Source organism: Symphalangus syndactylus, chromosome 3 (genome assembly GCF_028878055.3).
Source record: "Symphalangus syndactylus isolate Jambi chromosome 3, NHGRI_mSymSyn1-v2.1_pri, whole genome shotgun sequence".
NCBI classification, from domain to species: Eukaryota; Metazoa; Chordata; class Mammalia; order Primates; family Hylobatidae; genus Symphalangus; species Symphalangus syndactylus.
In genome coordinates, this window is record NC_072425.2 from 142,981,014 (window position 1) to 143,000,200 (window position 19,187).

Genomic DNA, 19,187 nt, shown 5'->3' on the forward strand with positions numbered 1-19,187 from the left:
TTGCAAAAACATGGATGGCACCAGAGGACATTATGATAAATGAAATAAGCCAGGCACAGAATGACAAATTTCACATGTTCTCATTCACATGTGGGAGCTAAAAACTTTTTAAAATTGAATTCAGAGGGACAGAGAATAGAATGATGGTTACCAGAGGCTCAGAAGGGCAGCAGGGAGGTGGGGATAAAGTGGGGATGGCTAATGGGTACAAAAATAATTAGATAGAATGAATAAAATCTAGTATTCAATAGTACAATCAGGTGACTATAGTTAACAATAATTTATTGTATATTTTTAAATAACTAAAAGCGTGGAATTGAAATGTTCCTAACACAAAGAAAACCTAATTACCCTGATTTGATCATTACACACTGTATGCCTTCATCAAAACATTACATGTACTACATAAACACATACAACTATTATGTACCTATAATAATTTTTTTTTTTTTTTTTTTTTTTTTTTGAGACAGAGTCTTGCTCTGTCCCCCGGGCTGGAGTGCAGTGGCACAATCTCGGCTCACTGCAACCTCTGCCTCCAGGGTACAAGCGATTCTCCTGCCTCAGCCTCCCAAGTAGCTGGGATTACAGGCATGCGCCACCAGGTCCAGCTAATTTTTTTGTATTTTTAGTAGAGACGGGGTTTCACCATGTTGGCCAGGATGGTCTCAATCTCCTGACCTCGTGATCCGACCGCCTCGGCCTCCCAAAGTGCTGGGATTACAGGCGTGAGCCACCGTGCCCGGCCAATAATTTAAAATGTTTAAAGCCCTTAAATTTGTGGGAAAATTGTTAAAAAGAAAAAATAATGGTAATCATGCTTAATATCAAAAGAATCAAAAAACAGACAAAGGAAGTATAAAATAAACGAAAACAGTTCTCAATCATTAAACTCAACAATAGCAATCTAAATGTTTTAAAAATATTATTTTAAATTTTTGAATTGTGTTGATTTTGGAGCCAGTATTTACTTTGCAAATTTGTTTTAGTTTTATAAGATGTTTCCACTCAGTTTATTTTATACATAATTATATGAAATTAAAAATAAGAATTATTTAATCAACATTAGGATTTTATAATAATTTTTCCTTTTCAAAAAAGTCACACATTCGGCTGGGCACAGTGGCTCACCTCTGTAATCCCAGCATTTTGGGAGGCCCAGGTGGGCAGATCACCTGAGGTTGGGAGTTTGAGACCAGCCTGACCAACAAAGAGAAACCCCATCTCTACTAAAAATACAAAATTAGCCGGGCGTGGTGGCACATGCCTGTAATCCCAGCTACTTGGGAAGCTGAGGCAGGATAATTGCTTAAACGTAGGAGGCAGAGGATGCGGTGAGCCGGGATCACGCCACTGCACTCCAGCCTGGGCGACAACAGCGAAACTCTGTCTCAAAAAAAAAAAAAACAAAGTCACACATTCAAGGTTAAGTGCTAGCCCCTTTTTAGCAACATACAGAATATTATCATCTCAATTAAGACATATTCACTGAAATGGCATTATAACTAGCCAAACACATAGCTGTTTCCTTGATCACACATCTTCACAAATCTGGACTAAGAATGGTGTTGGGATGGTAGGATAAGAATTGTAGTTTCAAATACAAGATTCCCATTCCCTAGAATCAAAAAAGTTGTAAGAATCTTATAAATGCTACCCTAGCCATGAAGACCATTACCCTAATAAAATTCTATAAATGCAATGCAATAAACTTATCCTCTATTTTAGGGGACCCACAGAGTATCGTAAAGTCCAGGCATTTCTAGAGCTGTGGTACAATCTTTTCTCCTGCATACATGTTCAACATTGCTACAAAAATTACTGTGCTGCTCTGAAAACCTGTAGACCAGTGACAAAAATTCAGTAATTAGGCCAATCTGTGGGGTCAAAGAAAAGAATGAGATTCTCAAGACTTATCTAAATAATATTTTTTAAAAATATTTAAGACAAGCATCTACTTTCTGAAGCACTGTTACTGTCACTGCTGAAGACAGAGAAGCAAGAGCCAGCTGAAAGGGGGCGACGGTGGCCCCCCTTGTCATTTTCCGATTCTACAACACCTTCTGGCTCCAGTTTTTTGGATGCCCCTCCATTACTAAATCCCAATCTTCAACGGCCACTTGAGGTCAACTTCTACTGTACTTATCGTGGCCAGCTAGAAACAAAACAGGGGAGTGTCTGGGTGGGGCTGACAGTGTGCACACTGGTCTATCTCCAGGCAAATCTCTGCTCTGGTGACCCCACTGTTACTCTATTTCTTTCTGTGAGGCACCTTGAGGATGGTACTTTATTGGTAGTTTTAATACTACCAATCACAGTTAAGTGTTTATCTGCTCCAAACATATGTAAGCCCAAAAGAAAAGTAGGAAACCTGAAAGAACAGAGGTAACAATCATGCTCAGTATTTAAGTATACATCTAAAAATTCTAGGAAGTACTGAGATTTCCCATCGATGACAACACTCATACTTTTGGGGGAAAACTATTATCAGAAAAGTTAGCAAAGAATTCCAACGATAGCTATCCCCTTGCTTTTAGCTATCCCTTGCTTCATACCTAGCCTAGTAAAGCTAGGTATGAAGTACATCTCTTATAAAAATCAGTGTTATTTACCTGGTATTAAACTGAAGAATGTTTACATTGAGCTTCAGGAGATGGAGGGGGAAAGGGAGAGTAACAAAATTGAAAATTTAAAGCAAGAAAATCAAGATGGTGTTCAGTTGCTTGAAGATATGGGAATTTACCCAAACTTTCACCATTACGTATTACAGCACTCCCCTAACTGCTCTCTTTCCCATGAGCCATGTCCTCACCAAGCCAAGCACATACAATCAATTCTAGTTATTCCCATGTCAAGAGCTCCTTAAATTTTAATCCTACCCATTTTATTTTGATTTGACAGTCTCTCAGTAAGCTGTACCACAATAATGTCACATTTTGTCAATAAAAAAAAGCACTCCATCTCAAACAGAACAACAACAGGAACAGCAACAGCAACTGCTCACATGCAGTAAGTACCTAGCAAGTGCCAATCACTAGCCCAAGCTATTGCGTCCTCATTTTGCCTGTAAAGACTAAATGGGATGATCCCATAGCCTCATGGACCACCATATAGAGATGCGGAAATCAAGGCACAGAGGGGTCACATCACTAGAATATGGTGGAGCCTGGCTTTGACCCCAGGCTCTCTGACTCCAGGACCTACCCTAGTCTAAACTGCTATAATACACTGCCCAAAAATGCCTAGGTTAAAGCTCCCATTTATGTAACACAAGTTCATTCTAAATTCAATCATTTCATTAATCTACAAATCCCACATGCTACATTTATGTAAAATAAGGATGTGGATGTCTTCCAGTCCCATATCTACTTCCAGAGAGTAGTACGTGAATGACATAAATGATAAAAATCAAGAAATGGTCTTCAGCCGTCGTGGTGCCTCCTGCCTGTAATCCCAGCACTTTGGGAGGCTGAGGCAGGTGGATCACTTGAGGTCAGAAGTTCAAGACCAGCCTGGCCAACATGAAGAAACCTCACCTTTACTAAAAATGCAAAAATTAGCCAGGCGTGGTGGCACACACCTGTAGTCCCAGCTACTCTAATTGGGAGGCTGAGGCATGAGAATCGCTTGAGCCCTGGGAGGTGGAGTTTGCAGTGAGCCAACATCGCACCACTGCACTCCAGCCTGTGCAACAGAGTGAGACTCTGTCTCAAAAAAAAAAAAAAGAAAAGAAATGGTCTTCTTCAGTTGGACTCAACAGTATAGACTAATGATTTAGTGTTGCCAAGAACATTTGGCACATTCCCATCACACATTGTATTAATCTGTTGGTAATGGGAATGAGATAAGGAACAATCTAGCAAAAAGGTCAGCAGCAACGTTCAACGCCCCAGATATGCTATTACAATCATCCAAATCATTTTTTATAGTTAGAAGGCAAAGAGTCAAAAATTCCTTAAGTTAAAGCCAAAGACTTCCAAATAATTCAATTTCATTAGAGAATGAAGAGGAAAATTTCCTACAGGTTAAAAAATTCTACTATATAAAGAATATATATTATCAAAGAAAACCATGTTAAGAAAGATATTAAGATATGAAGCAGGTTCTCTAAAATTTCAACAATTTAGTTATTTTTTTTTCTTTTTTGAGACAGAGTTTCACTCTTGTTGCCCAGGCTGGAATGCAATGCTGCAATCTCAGCTCACTGCCACCTATGCCTCCCAGGTTCAAGCGATTCTCCTGCCTCAGCCTCCCAAGTAGCTGAGATTACAGGCATGCACCACCATGCCTGGCTAATTTTGTATTTTTAGTAGAGACGGAGTTTCTCCACGTTGGTCAGGCTGGTCTCGAACTCCCCATCTCAGGTGATCCGCCCGCCTCGGCCTTCCAAAATGCTGGGATTACAGGAGTGAGCCACCACGCCCCGCCCCACTTTAATTCTTTAAAAGCCAAATTAACCTGCAGACCTGAAAAATTATTATTTTTAAGCCATTTAATTATAACCTCAAAAACAGCATACAAATTAATGCATATTGCTCACTATAGATAAAAATACTACAGACAGTTTATACTGGGCAATCAGAGATCTGAACAAGTAGTCTTTCTTGTTCAATTTTTCTCTTTTCAAATTAAAAAAAGAAAAACTTACAGACAAGCATCATCAATCATTAAGAGGGCCTGGTTCTGATATTATATGAGCTCTGTCAACCTTAATCAAATTGCTTGACAGATCGTAGATAAGTAATGACTTGCTTAGGTTAAGCAAGGCCAGAGTTTTCCTTCTGTAGTATATACATCTCCAGAGTGAAAATAAACAGCCTCACACCTCTCACTGGGAGCTGCACTCCACTGCTATTACAACTCAGTCTTCATTTCAACAGAGGAGGAGGAACATCTATTTTTCTCTCCTTCCTTCTCAAAATGGTCATCAAAAGTCATCAAAGCCATTTTTAAACTATCCCATTAAACAGTTAATAATTATTTTAATCTACACCAAAATAACACCAATTAGCTATTATTAAATGCCAAAACATTTGTTTTGGCCTGTATTACACAGTGATATAAAACAAAACAGAAATAGTTAACAACTGACAAAAGCAATACTAAAGGAATCACTTAAAACTGCAAAGCTTGAATTCATGTTGTAACACATCCAAGAAATTGAAAGACAAATTTTGTTTCAATATAATCGGTCGCATTTTGGGTGCAGGGGCACCATGGAACAACAGTTAAAATAAAGAGCATCCCAATTCAGATTCTGTATTCATTCTATAACCAAGACACAAATAACGAACTAAAACATCCTCCTTGTTAACTTCTTTACATATAATTGGAAAGGGCTTTCATACTTCATATTCAGCCAGGATATACTGTTAAAGAATTTCTAAGCATCCAAGTATTCTGCCTGCTCTAAAGAAAAGTGTTAAAAAGCAACGATCCCAGTGGCTAGGGGAAAAGAAAACTGAAATGACTTCTTTAGAAGAACTTTAGAAGAATGAGTTTAAAAATATAAGATACCAGGGAGTCAATTTTACCTCAGGCAAAATGCGCTTCGATGTTTTCCATTAGGTCAATAGTATCTAGAACGCAGAGCTTGTGGTTTAGAAATGTCAAAGACCAAAAAAGCAAAAAAAAAACACACACACAAAAAAAGCACCCTTAGAACTTAACTATTTTAATCTATTCCTAAACACATACAACCGTGCAATTATAACCTAAAATAAACCTAAAAAGAAAGACTAAAGTTTCAAATAACGCTTTTCTCCAACATGCGAAAGAGGTATTTTAAAGGACACCTAACTTTGAACTAGATTAAAACTTTTATATCTGATATCAATGCTCGATCATTTAGTCTTCATGATTTCCATTCTAACAAAGATTTTACAATCTCATACATTTCCTGTAAGTAGCAAACACACACACACACACACACACACACACACACACACCAAAAAAAGTCTGTAAAATACTCCAAAATACAAAGGGCTCTATAAAAGTTATTTAAGAAATGATCATTATCGGAAACAGAAAAGGAGAAAATTATTCTAAAAGAACCACAAAACAAGATTTGTAATTGCCGAAATACAAACTCCTCAGCAGGCGACCAAGGACGGGGTGTGCTGTGGCTCCTCCTAAGCCTGTCTGTGCACACAACGCACAGCCTGGGTCAGGACTTTTCTTTCCCAATCCCCTGGAGGCTCCATTCTTACAGTCCGCAGGGCACACAAACAGACAAGGGCCTGGCTCTGTAAAAAGCAATACTTCACTCCTTTGACACCATATTAGTTATTGTTAAATTGCTCAAGTACACATGCAGCATACATTCACTCTAGGTGAATCGGAAACAAAAGACACTAGTATTTCTCAGTGAATTAGAAAGAAGCTTTACAAGCAAATGGGGACTTCGCCTACTCAATGTAAATTTTTTTTTTCCAGAAAACTCACATTTCAACATGAAGGAAAAAAATTCTTAATTGCACAAATGAAAAACTCAAAAATCAGTTTCTCATTCTTGGTTGCTAAAGGCCTGTAGCATTTGAGATGTGGTGGCTGCTGCTTTGATTCTATGGCCAGCTGACACCTGTAATCACAATGAATTAAGTGTCCTGTATACATGTACAGCTAAGGAAACGTGAATCTAACCAAGTGTTATAGTTTCTGCTTTGTAAGGGTAATCGCTTCCTTATCTTTTCCCTAACAATCTACCTATCTGGGAAGAGACACCCTAAAATAACAAGTAAAACACGGACAGTGTTTTCTTTAAGATAATTTTGGATATTACTTTCAAGGGGGGTGGAATGCATTAGCCTGGATTTACCAAGGTTCACATTTAGAAATCCACTTGGGGAGTTAGCTACAAGACTCCTATTAACATTACTAAGATGCATGCAGTCCAAACCCTGAGCTAAAGTTTATCTGATACCACAAAATATTGATATGAAATCTCTGCACAAGCTGTATTATATAATTAAAACCCCCACTGTGACTGCTGTCATAATAACAAATGTGAAATAATTGTAAGACCTAATCGCTATAACAACAGCTTTTTTTTTCTTTTTTTCTTTTTTTTTTTTTCAGACAGAGTCTCGCTCTTGTTGCTCAGGCAGGAATGCAATGGTGCAATCTTGGCTCCCTGCAACCTCTGCCTCTCGAGTTCAAGCGATTCTCCTGCTTCAGCCTCCCAAGTAGCTGGGATTACAGGCACCCACCCCACGCCCAGCTAATTTTTTGTATTTTTAGTAGAGACAGGCTTTCACAATGTTGGCCAGGCTGGTCTCGAACTCCTGACCTCAGGTGATCCACCCGCCTCAACCTCCCAAAGTTCTGGGATTACAGGCATGAACCACCGCACCTGGCCAACAATAGCTCTTTTAAAATGTATCCTCAAGCACAAAAGAAATAACAAATAACATCAATTGTGTTTGCTAGCCTAATAGGAGACCACAGTTAACAGTCAATCTCATAATGACTCAAAATTGGCTTTACTTAGCCATGGGATTAAAACAAAACAAAACAAAACTTTAGCTCTAAATGTATTATGAAAATTATACAAAAGACCTATATACAGTCAAAACATGATTACTGCAATTTCTTTTAAGAGAGAAACCCAACCAAAATATAAAATAATTTAAAACATGGTGACTAGAGTTTGGAATTGGGAACTCAGGGTAGAAATCTGATCCATTTATTTTTATTGTAACCTTAAAAAGGACTCATACTATAAAAAATAAAGTATGCCTAATTTTCAATAAATAGAAATCAAACTACTGATTTAGAGATCAGAACAATTCTAATCAAATTATAATATCACTTGAAAATATGTTAAGTTAGAGGTATACACACTCGACACTTGGTATCCACAGTTCCCCATCCACAGATTCAACCAACTACAGACCAAAAATATTTGGAAAATAAAAATAAAAAATAATACAGGCCAGCCGTGGTGGCTCATGCCTATAATCCCAGCACTTTGGGAGGACAAGGTGGCTGGATCACTTGAGGTCAGGAGTTCAAGACCAACGTGGCCAAAGCCCATCCCTACTAAAACTACAAAAATTACCTGGGCATGGTGGCAGGTGCCTGTAATCCCAGCTACTTGGGAAGCTGAGGCAGGAGGATCGCTTGAACCCAGGAGGCGGAGGTTGCAATGTGCCGAGATCACACCACTGCACTCCAGCCTGGGCAACAGAGCAAGACTCCGTCTCAAAAAAAAAAAAAAAATTTTAAATCTACAGTATAACAGGTATTTACATAGCGTTTACATTGTGTTAGGTATTATAAGTAATCTAGAGATGATTTAAACAGGAAGATGTGCATAAGTTATATGCAAATACAGAGAACTTCAGCATCTAAGAATTTGGATAGCCAAAGGCAATAGGGGGTGTCATGTCCTGGCATGGATCCCCCATGGGTATTGAGGGACGACTGCATTTACAATTAGGTTTAAAATATACTTTCACCCACCAGAACCAACTCAGCAGAACCTCACTATAATTCTTATTACTGTAGAAGAAAACCTGCCATTTCCTTTTGGATGAACATCCAAGATTTAATGGAAGAAACAATAAAATGACCCCACTTAAAAAGGCGATCACACAGTAAGATGCACCCAGGAGGTAAATCATGGGTACAACATAGCAGTTAAGACTCCAATGTGGCTCTACTCAGGAGTTTAATAATCTATTAAAAACTATAAAAATACCTCCTCCAGATTTAGTAGTCCCAAGGTTTACTGGAACTACTGCTCGGATGCTAGGACACCAAACCGAAATCCTGATAATGAGTTGTCATTAAATCATGGTCACATCTAGAAATCTAATTTCACAATAAGAGTGCATAGGATGAAATGGGAAGGAGGAAACACTAAATCAAATCAAACCGCTCTGATTGGTAATCTGATATTATTTGACTGGTGTTTTTACACAGAGGGATAAATGGCACCTTTTCTGCAAAACTGTACTGTCACATACATAATCACATTCAGACATTCAGCCACATGATCATTTTATGAGCCAGTATCAGATGTTTTCAATACATTGCAAGCTACGTAATATCAAGCCAAACTGTGAGGTTCAACCCCATTTTATAAACGAGGATTCCCCATACCCACTCTCATACTCTCATGGTCACCAACAGGAGAGGGACAGTTAGAATGATGGAAATAGAGGTTAGTGATAAACACTATGTCCGTTCCAGCTGAAACCATGCTCACTCCCTAATTCTTACTGCCTGTTATTCACTGTGTTGTTGTTTTGTTATACACACACCCTAAGGCCAAAATCATGAAAAGAAGCCAAATTAAATGGGCAGGAAAAATGTCTCATCCCCAGCTTGCAATGCTATTTTTCTTTTTATTGGAATAAGAGACTGCCAAGTTCTGATGTCACTACAATAATTTCATGGCCTGATAAAAGCAGTATTTTATCCATTAAACATTCGTTCCCCTTGCCAATTTTACCTCTAACCAGGCAGTGTGTACAATTACTCACTGAACAGATACCAAACTATAGTAAAATAAAGAATTCTAATTACTTTTACTCTGATACTGTAAAAAGCCAGTAACTGTCAGAAGTTTCCCTGGCAAGAGACACAATCCAGAATATATTTTTTAGTACCTATATACCCAGGAGAACCCCCGCAAAATACAAAAAGACAAAACATGACATCAGCTCTCTGGGCACCGAATAATGCTACACAGGACAATCATATACATTTTAAATATATAAAATTGTTAAAATATTCAAAATATTTGACAAGGATTCCAGTAATGGCGTGATAATGCACATCCTAGTATCTTCAACACGTAACTGTTTTTTTCTTTATCTAAAGCTTTTGTTCATCTTCATTACTTGAAGCTGTGGTATCGCTCCCTGAACTTGAGAGTCATTGATGTCACTGAATTTTTAAGAGCAAAACTGTGTGTTGAAATCATTCATGAATCTAGAGAAGATGGTTCAGCATCTTTCTACTCAGTGTGTTCCACCCAGCTCATTAGTATTATCTGGAAACTTGTTAGAAAGGGAGAATACTGGGCCCCACCTCAGACCTACTGAATCAGAATATGCAGTTGAACACACTCCCTCACCCAGAATTCCAATGCACATTAATGCTAGCCAGGATATCTGAGTGTTTAGTACTTGTTCAGCAGAGTGCAAAGAAAGGGGTGGGTGGGCCAATGGTACATAGGGGAAAATCACATTGTCCTTAAAGAATAAGGGGGAGACCGACATGTATGCAATTATGATGCCGTATCAGTGCCAGGAGAGATGCGTTTCCTGCCCGCGAGAAAGCATGGTATATTCATGGAAGGCAAAGTAGCTGGGATGGCAGAAGCTTCCAGTAGGCATATAACCCTGTATATCCAATTAAAGACCTGGGCTTCAATAAGTGAGCAATTCAGGGACTCTAAAGGATTTTAATGAAAGCAGTCACGTGATCACATTTACATTTCAGAAAGATCATTACTCAGGCAAAATGTAAGAAAAATCAATGATCTGGAAGGGGGCAAACCAAGACTGAAGACAAGGGGATGAGTCAGTAACAGTTTAAGCAGGAGTTGCAAAGGCATTTTTTTCATCTCACATGCTGAATCTCCTCTGTCCCTCTCCCACAGTTTGAGAAGGTGGATGGAGGGGTAAGGTAATGGTAACAGACAAGAGATACAGAAGGCCCACTTCTAAGCTACAGGGAGGATGGAATTGGTATTGATGGGCATACATAAATATAAAACAGCAAAAACTCAACATACTTTTCTGTTTTATAAAATAGAGAAAATATTATTTTGGTGATTCAGGATCCTACAGTTCCTTCCATCATTTTAAATAACAATGATTAACATAAAGTACTATATTTACAGATATAAGATGTATACATGGTTAAATATCTATAGATCCCAGAAAATATCTTGAACATGGTTTTGATACTTGGATACGTCACTGATATCAGCCTTTCTCCTCCTATATGAGTTATTTATCTCTCTTGTAACTCAAGTTTAGAAAAGTTGCAGTGGAGGAGGGACAAGAAGGACATTTATTAATGTTTACATATATTTGTTGTAGGAATGAATAAATAACTGGGCCAACAAATGGCTTCAGATGTGTACCTATATAAAAAGGTAGTATATGCTATACTTTTAAGTATTATCATTTCTGATACCAATACACTTAGAACATTGAAAAAGTCCCTATTTAAGTAAGGAAGAAAGAATATTTGACATTTACTTGTTAGTGATAAACTAAGGATTACATTTAAAGTGAAAAGAGCCAGCAAGTTGAGGCAATCTCCAACTTTAAACTGGAGCTGGTTTAAAAAATGTATTTATCCAATGGCTGTTTGGAACTTTGAACATATTTCCTACCTCCAAGATCATGTACGTGGTGGGTGTGTAGCCTAGGCACACCATAAAAGCCTATTTCATGGAACCTCAGTCCTACAAACGCCCTAGAGGTTATTTGGTTCAATGTCGCAACCAAGGAAGAGATTCTTCCCACAGTACCCTTTGCAAATACCACCACAACACTTTCAGGAATCAGGAGTCCGTGCCCCTTCCAAACAGCACTGTTTCACATGAGGCAGCTGTATTTGTTGGATATTTCTTCTTTCTTCTGAAACATAATCTGCATCTTTGAGTACGCCTATAGATCAAAAGATGAATCACGTATCACTATTTCAACGATCCCAACCCCCAATGAAATCCTGACTACGGATGGTCAGATTTAGGAAGTAAAGGGGACAATTTGCCCCTCTCCAGTCCACAGGAACCCATCCCTGCATATGGCTATATGTGAAGAATGACCTTGTGTCAAGAGCTACGAATAGTCAGATTTAATAAAATTATAAATGTTGAAAAATACAATGTCTCCTGAGAGAAAAATGGCTAGTGTTCAAGCAGAACACCCAGAAAATCCTTAATCAACATTTCCAATAACAGAAATACAAGCTATTAACCGCAGCCAAAGTCCCTTCCAAAATTTAAAACAAACACAAACCCTTCTGATTTCATCTACTGAATCATCTTGTCTGTCTGTGAAATAAATTTTATTTAGCATATTAGAGAATTTCAACAATACAAACAGAAATTCTGAATGTACAGGCATAGCCTGACCACAGTTGTTAATAGGTTAGTGGCCAAAACTCTTCTTCCTGATATAAGTGCTTGGTCCTGTTCTTCAAAATCTTCCTGCAGTATGACATCCTAGCTCCACTTTCTTCCTTTTATGGTGGGCTTTTTTTTTCCTTCAGAAAAGCGTTGTACTGTTTCATTTTAAACTCAAAGAATATTATAGTAACGCTGGACTAGTGGTTACTTCTGTACAACGCTAAGTGTTGATTATGGCATTTAGTCCTAAGCATGAAGGATATAAGCTACCTTGGATGGTCCTTTTCCCCTATTTTGAGGCTCCCTCCTAAAAACACACACATAAAAATGAACACAGTTTTCAAAATATTTGGTTTATGGAATTGTAACTGAAGGTAATTATACCTTCAAGTAGTGAATAAACCCAGTTCTGCGAATAAAAATGAGGTCATGGTTGTTTTCCTAAGATAGCCATTGGGATCTGATTTTCTAGTAATGTAGGAAGAAGTGTTATTTTCTTTTTTCCCCCAAAGGCTGTGTATCCAGTGTGCCAATAAAATGAATTATTATGAATTTCAAACCGCACAAAACTCTACAACAATTTACAAAGCATGAATTAGTACTGTATACATAAATAAATGTTATTCAATAACATGAATAAATCCCACAGGCTTGTGTCTACTATAATGCTCATTATTGAGCAGTGCAAGAACTCCAACATAAGACTACATACTGTAGGAGTCCATTTTCATACGGTTCACGAACAGGCAAAACTCATCTATTCTAACTCGTCAGAATAGCTGCTGCCTGCTAGCAAGAGGGAGGGCTGCCTGGGATGGGCACCAGGGAGCCTTCTAAGGCCAAGAAATGTTCTATATCTCCATCTGGGTACTGGTTACCACAGACATGTGCATATGTAACAATTCATCTAGCTGTTCACTTAGTATACATTAGCTGTACACTTGTGTATATCACCATGTTACACCTCAACTGGAAAAAAATAACACACGATGTCCAAGTGCCTTCTAAGTTTCAACTGCAAATTTAAGAAAGCTGTATGGTTCCATGTGCCTGCACTATTACTAGCTTCTAAGAAATACATGTACACGGCCGGGCACGGTGGCTCACGCTTGTAATCCCAGCACTTTGGGAGGCTGAGGCGGGCGGATCACGAGGTCAGGAGATCGAGACCATGGTGAAACCCCGTCTCTACTAAAAACATAAAAAATCAGCCGGGCGTGGTGGCGGGCGCCTGTAGTCCCAGCTACTCGGAGAGGCTGAGGCAGGAGAATGGCGTGAACCCGGGAGGCGGAGCTTGCAGTGAGCCGAGATCGCGCCACTGCACTCCAGCCTGGGCGACAGAGCGAGACTCCGTCTCCAAAAACAAAAAAACAAAAAAAAAACAACAAAAAAAGAAATACATGTACACTTACATATACAGGAGGAGTTAATAAAAATAACAGCAGCTAACATTTACAGAGGTTTTACTATATGCCAAGTGCTTGACTTTCATTATCTCATTTAATCCCACAATAGTGGTAAGACATAATTTCTGTTATTATCCCCATTTTACAGATAAAGACCCCCAAGGCTTAAGTCAAGATCATTGCCCAGGCTTACATAAATAACAAGAGGTGAGCTGGTCTAGAACAAGAATAGCTGAAAAGCAAGCTCTATGTCAGCGTCCGAATTCTCTGTTTGTATTAGGGTAATATAAAAATAAAATTGGCCTCACAGTTCCAAGTAACAAAACATAAACAAAATATGTAACCTAAGTTCAGTAATATAACCCATATATTTTTTCTCGAGTAGGATTAAAGGCACATCAGTGGCTCTTAAGCATTGGAGTCCCTACTCACATTCCAACAGATATACAGCAGAACAAAATGTTCTTTGGGCTAGTTTTTTATTCTCTCTGACCATCAAAATATACCGCACAGCAAAGCGACTAAACAGCTGTGAATGCGGACAGGCATAAACTGCAGTGTTTACTCCAATTCATTCAAGGGTCCTTTCAATTTGGCCATAGTAGTAGGAGAAATGCCCAGGATTAAGGTGGAAAAAAGCTAAACATATCTTCAGAAAGGCTTCTTTATTTTCTGAACACACTGTATTGTGAGCAGAATTTGGTAGAGGGCTACATGGGAGTAGGACGGAAAAGACTGAGCACTATTTACAACACGATTTTACTTGGAAACAAAATATATCAAATGAACCATCAAATATGCTACTGCTTTCTGCATTAGCTGAAAACTAGGAGCATTGGAATTCACATTCTTGGTAGATGAAAACCAATTAACTACACCATCCACCATTCAGAACTGGTCTTCCTTGAAAAGTACACAAGAAACAAACTGGGCTAATATTCTGAAAAAAACTTTGTGCCCAAACATTTAAGGCAGGGGAAGAGGGACTTGGGAAGGAAGACACACTGATGTTTCTCAAAAATTTTTCTCCAAAGATTTTACAGAATGTTTTTGGCAGATAGATTTTCATTTACTTGGCGCTGCTAGCAAGTCTGCAGAGTAATGCCTCAAAAACACTAGAAATGATAGAATTCTTAAAAAGACAACAGAAAAGACATAATCTAAATCAGAATTCTGTAATAATAATAATGTAACAGAAACAATCAATTCTATCAAGAGTAAACTAAAATATGCCTATTAAAACAAGCATTTCATCACTGCAAAACGATCTGTTTCACATGAAATCTAATTTTGCTCTCAGTTTGAAAGTTATTAAAACGATACATCAGCCTTTACAGGCAAGACCAAACAGTAAGATAATTTGACATATTATCAAGAGATCATTCAAAGAAAACTTACCAAGTCTGCAACGTGTATATGCTTGTGCTTCGGAGGGAAAGCAGAGAAGCCACTTTCTGTACTTACACTGGAGTTCACTTCAGTGCTAAAAACACATCACTGTAGTCCCGCTTGTAATAAAGTCCGGACTAGCAATCTGCCTTTGGGTTGGGCTTTTCTCTTACAAGATAAGTTGTTAAGTCATGCCTTGATTTTAGATCTGCCAACATATGGAGTCTTCTAATGTAGCCTTCCCTCCACCCCCTCAACACCCCCGTCCGCATCCCCCCAATCCCCGCTCTGCTCCACTCCCTCTGCACACACACACATACACACATACAAAAAAGGCACTGCAGGGCAGAAATTCCTCAGGTGCTCGCTAATGGAATTCCCAGGGTCTTGGAGCCGCTTCGGGGATCAAGAGATCTCATAGCCCCCGCTGGGGTAAGGAGCAGCGAGTCTGTTCCATTTAATCAAATACAGAATGAATTTTCAGCTCTATTCACTAGCTTGTCTCCAGGGCTCTCAAAAGGCACCAGGCAGCTAGAATCAGACACATGTGGCTCTTTTAGGCAAGTATAATTAGCTTGATTTTAAAAAGCCACATTAATAATATCACCTCAGGACCATTATTCAGGAGACAGATGACAATGATACTGTATGTTTTAAGCCTGACAATGGGGGAAAGAGCACAAACAATGAGGGAAAACTTGAAGGATTAAAAAAAAAAAAACCAACAAACCAGTTTTTCATTTAATTGTAATCCAATATTTTTCAAGTGACATTAAGAATATTCCATACACCATCCCTTATTTTTAACAAAAAAGAATCAAGTAAAGCCCTCCCCTGTGCTGTTGAAAGTGAGTTAGTGCCAAATACACAACAAAAACTTATCACATGGAATGTTTACATACAATATAAAAATTTAAGTAAAAATAAAACATTCTCGAATTCAAGTTCACGAAATTTCTTGAAAAAATTCCCCATTAAAAAATGCTGTAAAAAAGCAAGTCCTTCAGAGCAACATATTTGGCAACCATACTCCAAATTCTGTTTCTAATCTAATTAGTTTGTATTAAGTTCATTTACTTAAAGGGGGGCTACCACGTACGCAGCTCATCTACAGCTCCACTGTATTGTCTTACCCATACTTCTACATCATGCCATAGCTGATCACAAGGCGCTGGCTCATATCATTACACATTAAAGCAACACATTTTTCAATTCATTATTTATTTTCTAACCCTTCCCTGATTTTTACTGCGATAATATTTAATTCCTGAAATCATTTCCCTAGCATTTAACTTAGAAACAATCACCAATTTTTAGTCTAAACGTTCGCGAAAAAAAAAATTCTACAGAAGGTTTTACTTCAACTTCTATTTCGACAAAACCATACAGGAAATTGTCTATAAAGTCATGAAGGCAGATGGGCAAAGTGGGAAAATAAGAAGAAAGCCCAAGAAATAGTCAACAAATCTTTACCTGCCCTCTTTAGCGCAAAGCCCTAGGACATTTGTTCCTACTCCTACCTACTGCCTTCATCTGTATATACCCTGACGATCTGGAGGAGAAAGTCCTATCTTAAAGTGAACTTAATTCTTTTCCTGCAAAGTCAAAACACCTGCAAAGAAAGCAAGGCGTAAGATAGATTTAGAAGCCAAGCTACACAAGCTAGATCAGTATCCAAGTCCTAAGGGTTCTTTGTACTTGAAGGCTTGAGAGTCAGAGCTGTTTAAGTACTTTGCACAGAGAGGAGGTTGATGAGAACCATGGCAATCAATCAAAGCATCCCAAGTGAGTTATTCCACAAACAACAGCACAGTACCTCTAGTAACTGATTCTCCTGGTTGACTAAACTATTCAAACAAAGACAGATTTCCCAAACACTGGGAAGTTTTTGCATGAAAGTTAAACAATATACATTTGTGTGTTTCTTAATAGAAATATAAATGTTTCTGTTCTACACACTGCCAAACACACACCCAGGGCACGTCGTTACAAAATGAAACAGGTTTTCTCCATCCTTCTCATATAACTTCAAGTATAAGGCAGTTCACTTCAACATGTGCATAACAGAGACTGCAGTATTTGGTGCTTCTCGGGTTCCAAAGAATGCTTTCTAGTTAAGCACTAATTTAAAATTTCCAGAAAATTTTCTGAAGGTTTTCTTTCATCTTATCTTAAAAGTTGAACTATCCCCAAATTTTCTGCTAAAAATAGACTGAGGGTGGGGGAGAACTATAAAATGTCATAGAATGTTTAGAATTATGCTGACAATAAACTCATTTCATTTTGTAACACCCTCCCCACCTTCCTCTCCTTGGAGACACTGTCCACTAGGTATGCCAAGTGTCAGTTGGGAATGTGAGGGTTATGTTATCAGCGCCGAAAGGAATCAGAATTCACTGACTTGGCCTCTTTCATCTTTACTGGCATAGGCCTGAAAATAAATCTCATGTGAGCTTTTCGTCCAACCTCCTGTTTTCAAGGTGTCTGGTTTGGGACACAAAGGCTGACTTTCTGTTGATGAGGCTCTCTAAATTCTGGATTCCCACTGGAAAGCAGTCTGCCCTTAAAGCACCTGCCACCCTCTGTCGTCCTGATGAGGAAGGGCAGGCATTCTGGAAACAGCTCCTTTTGGAGAGCCTTCCACCTGATTTGGTGGGGTTAGGGAGAACAATGAAGGGAAGGGCAAGAGAGTCTATCTATCCCCCTCAGTGATTTATTGCTGAAATTCCTAGATGTAGAGAGAAAGCAACAAAGGTCTGGAAGCTGCCGACTGAAATAAATAGCGAGCTGTAATGTATTTAGCAAATGATAATGCAATCCACAGAAAGCTTTACACAGGAGAAGGAAAAATACACTCCCTGGGGCTGGGAAGTCACTGAGTCTTGTGAAGGCAGAGAAAGATACATTGTGCAGGAAATTTCTCTTGCTTCTCCCTACACATAAATCACTGTCTCTCGCGGGCGCTCTGCAGGGATGGAGGTTGAGAGGGGCCAGGGACCCGGCTCCCTTGGGAAAACGCGCGGGCGCCCTAGCTCCCCGCTCTGCGGCATCTCACCTGCCCCCGAGGACCATCGTCAAGAGGTTTCGTCGTGTCACTGACACCTCACCCCGCCTCCTCCCGCGAGGTGCCTCCGAGCCCCCGAGGACGCGGAACGCCGGGGCTCCCCGCCGGGCAGGCATCAGCATCCAGACCCCGCACGCAGCCCTGGACCCCCACGCCCTCCGGGGAACGCCGGCCCGCCAGTCCCCGGGACCTCCCGTCCCCTAAGCCAAGGCCCCCCAAGCCCAGTGCCCGCGCGCCACCCCTCCCTCCGACCCTGCGGCGGGACCCCCGCCCCCGCACCTCTCTGCGGGGCTGGCTAAGCCTCCAGACCTCCTGCGCTGCAGCCGGCTCGGAAAGCCACCCCCCAGGTCATCCCCCCGCGCGCGCGGCGGCGGCTACGGTGGCGGCGGCTGCGATCCGAACGGGCCCCTCCATGCACCGCGCAGGGCAGATGAGGGAGGGGCGCCTCGCACGCCGGGGCGGGGGCGCTGGGCAGGGCGGGCTGGCGTGGGGTCCCGGGTCTCCTCGCACCTAGTCGCGCGAGCCGGGCTCCCGGGCTCAGGGGAGGGGAGCTGGGGGGCGGAGTCACCGGGGCGCGCCCCCGCGGCCGCGCTCCTCCCCGCCGGGGAGCGCGGGCGCGTAACTCGGCGGGTGCTGGGCCGGCCCGGAGCACGCGAGCAGCCGGAGGAGGGACCGGGGAAAGACAGACGGAGGCGGGCCGTAGAGGCCGCTGCGCCCCGCCGGCCCGCGCCCCGCCGGAGGGTGCGCGCGCAGCCTGCCAGATCAGCGGCAGGGGCACGGGCCGTACCAAGTGCTGGAGGGGGACACGCTCTAGGCAGGACCCTCTCCCCGTCATTGACCTGCCTACTGTGCAAGAGAGATACCCCAGGGAGCATAGAAGAGGTTCTTCTTGCGTATAGGACAGGTAAGGATGAGTTGCCTTAGCAAGTCACGGAGATTCCCATCATGCCTGCTCTCACGCTCCCCTCACCTTTCATTCCCTTGGAGAGGCGTCTCTTCTGGCAGGTCTCCAAATGGTCGACTCTGTCCTCGAGGCCCCGCCCTAGCCTCGCTCCGGCCCCGCCCCTCGCCCAGCCCCGCCCCTCGCCTCTCTACCTACGTTCTCTGAGCCGCCAACGAGTGCATCCCTTCTCCCGGTTCTTGCCTAGTCTCTCTTAGGGTTCCGGCGGCCCACCGCTTATACCTCCTTTGCCTTTCCACCACTTTCCATGTTTAGTTCCTTAGGTAGCTT

At 40.9% G+C, this 19,187-nt stretch overlaps 1 protein-coding gene across 1 annotated transcript in view; it reads right to left on the bottom strand.

The window, feature by feature from the left end:
* The window catches only part of CDON (cell adhesion associated, oncogene regulated), a 105,534-nt gene extending 86,834 nt beyond the window's left edge, over positions 1–18,700 (bottom strand). The window contains exon 1 of the mRNA XM_055273667.2: positions 18,236–18,700. The gene's annotated coding sequence lies outside the window, so the exon portion shown is untranslated. The remainder of the gene's footprint in view (positions 1–18,235) is intronic.
* Between the last annotated feature and the right edge of the window lie 487 nt (positions 18,701–19,187).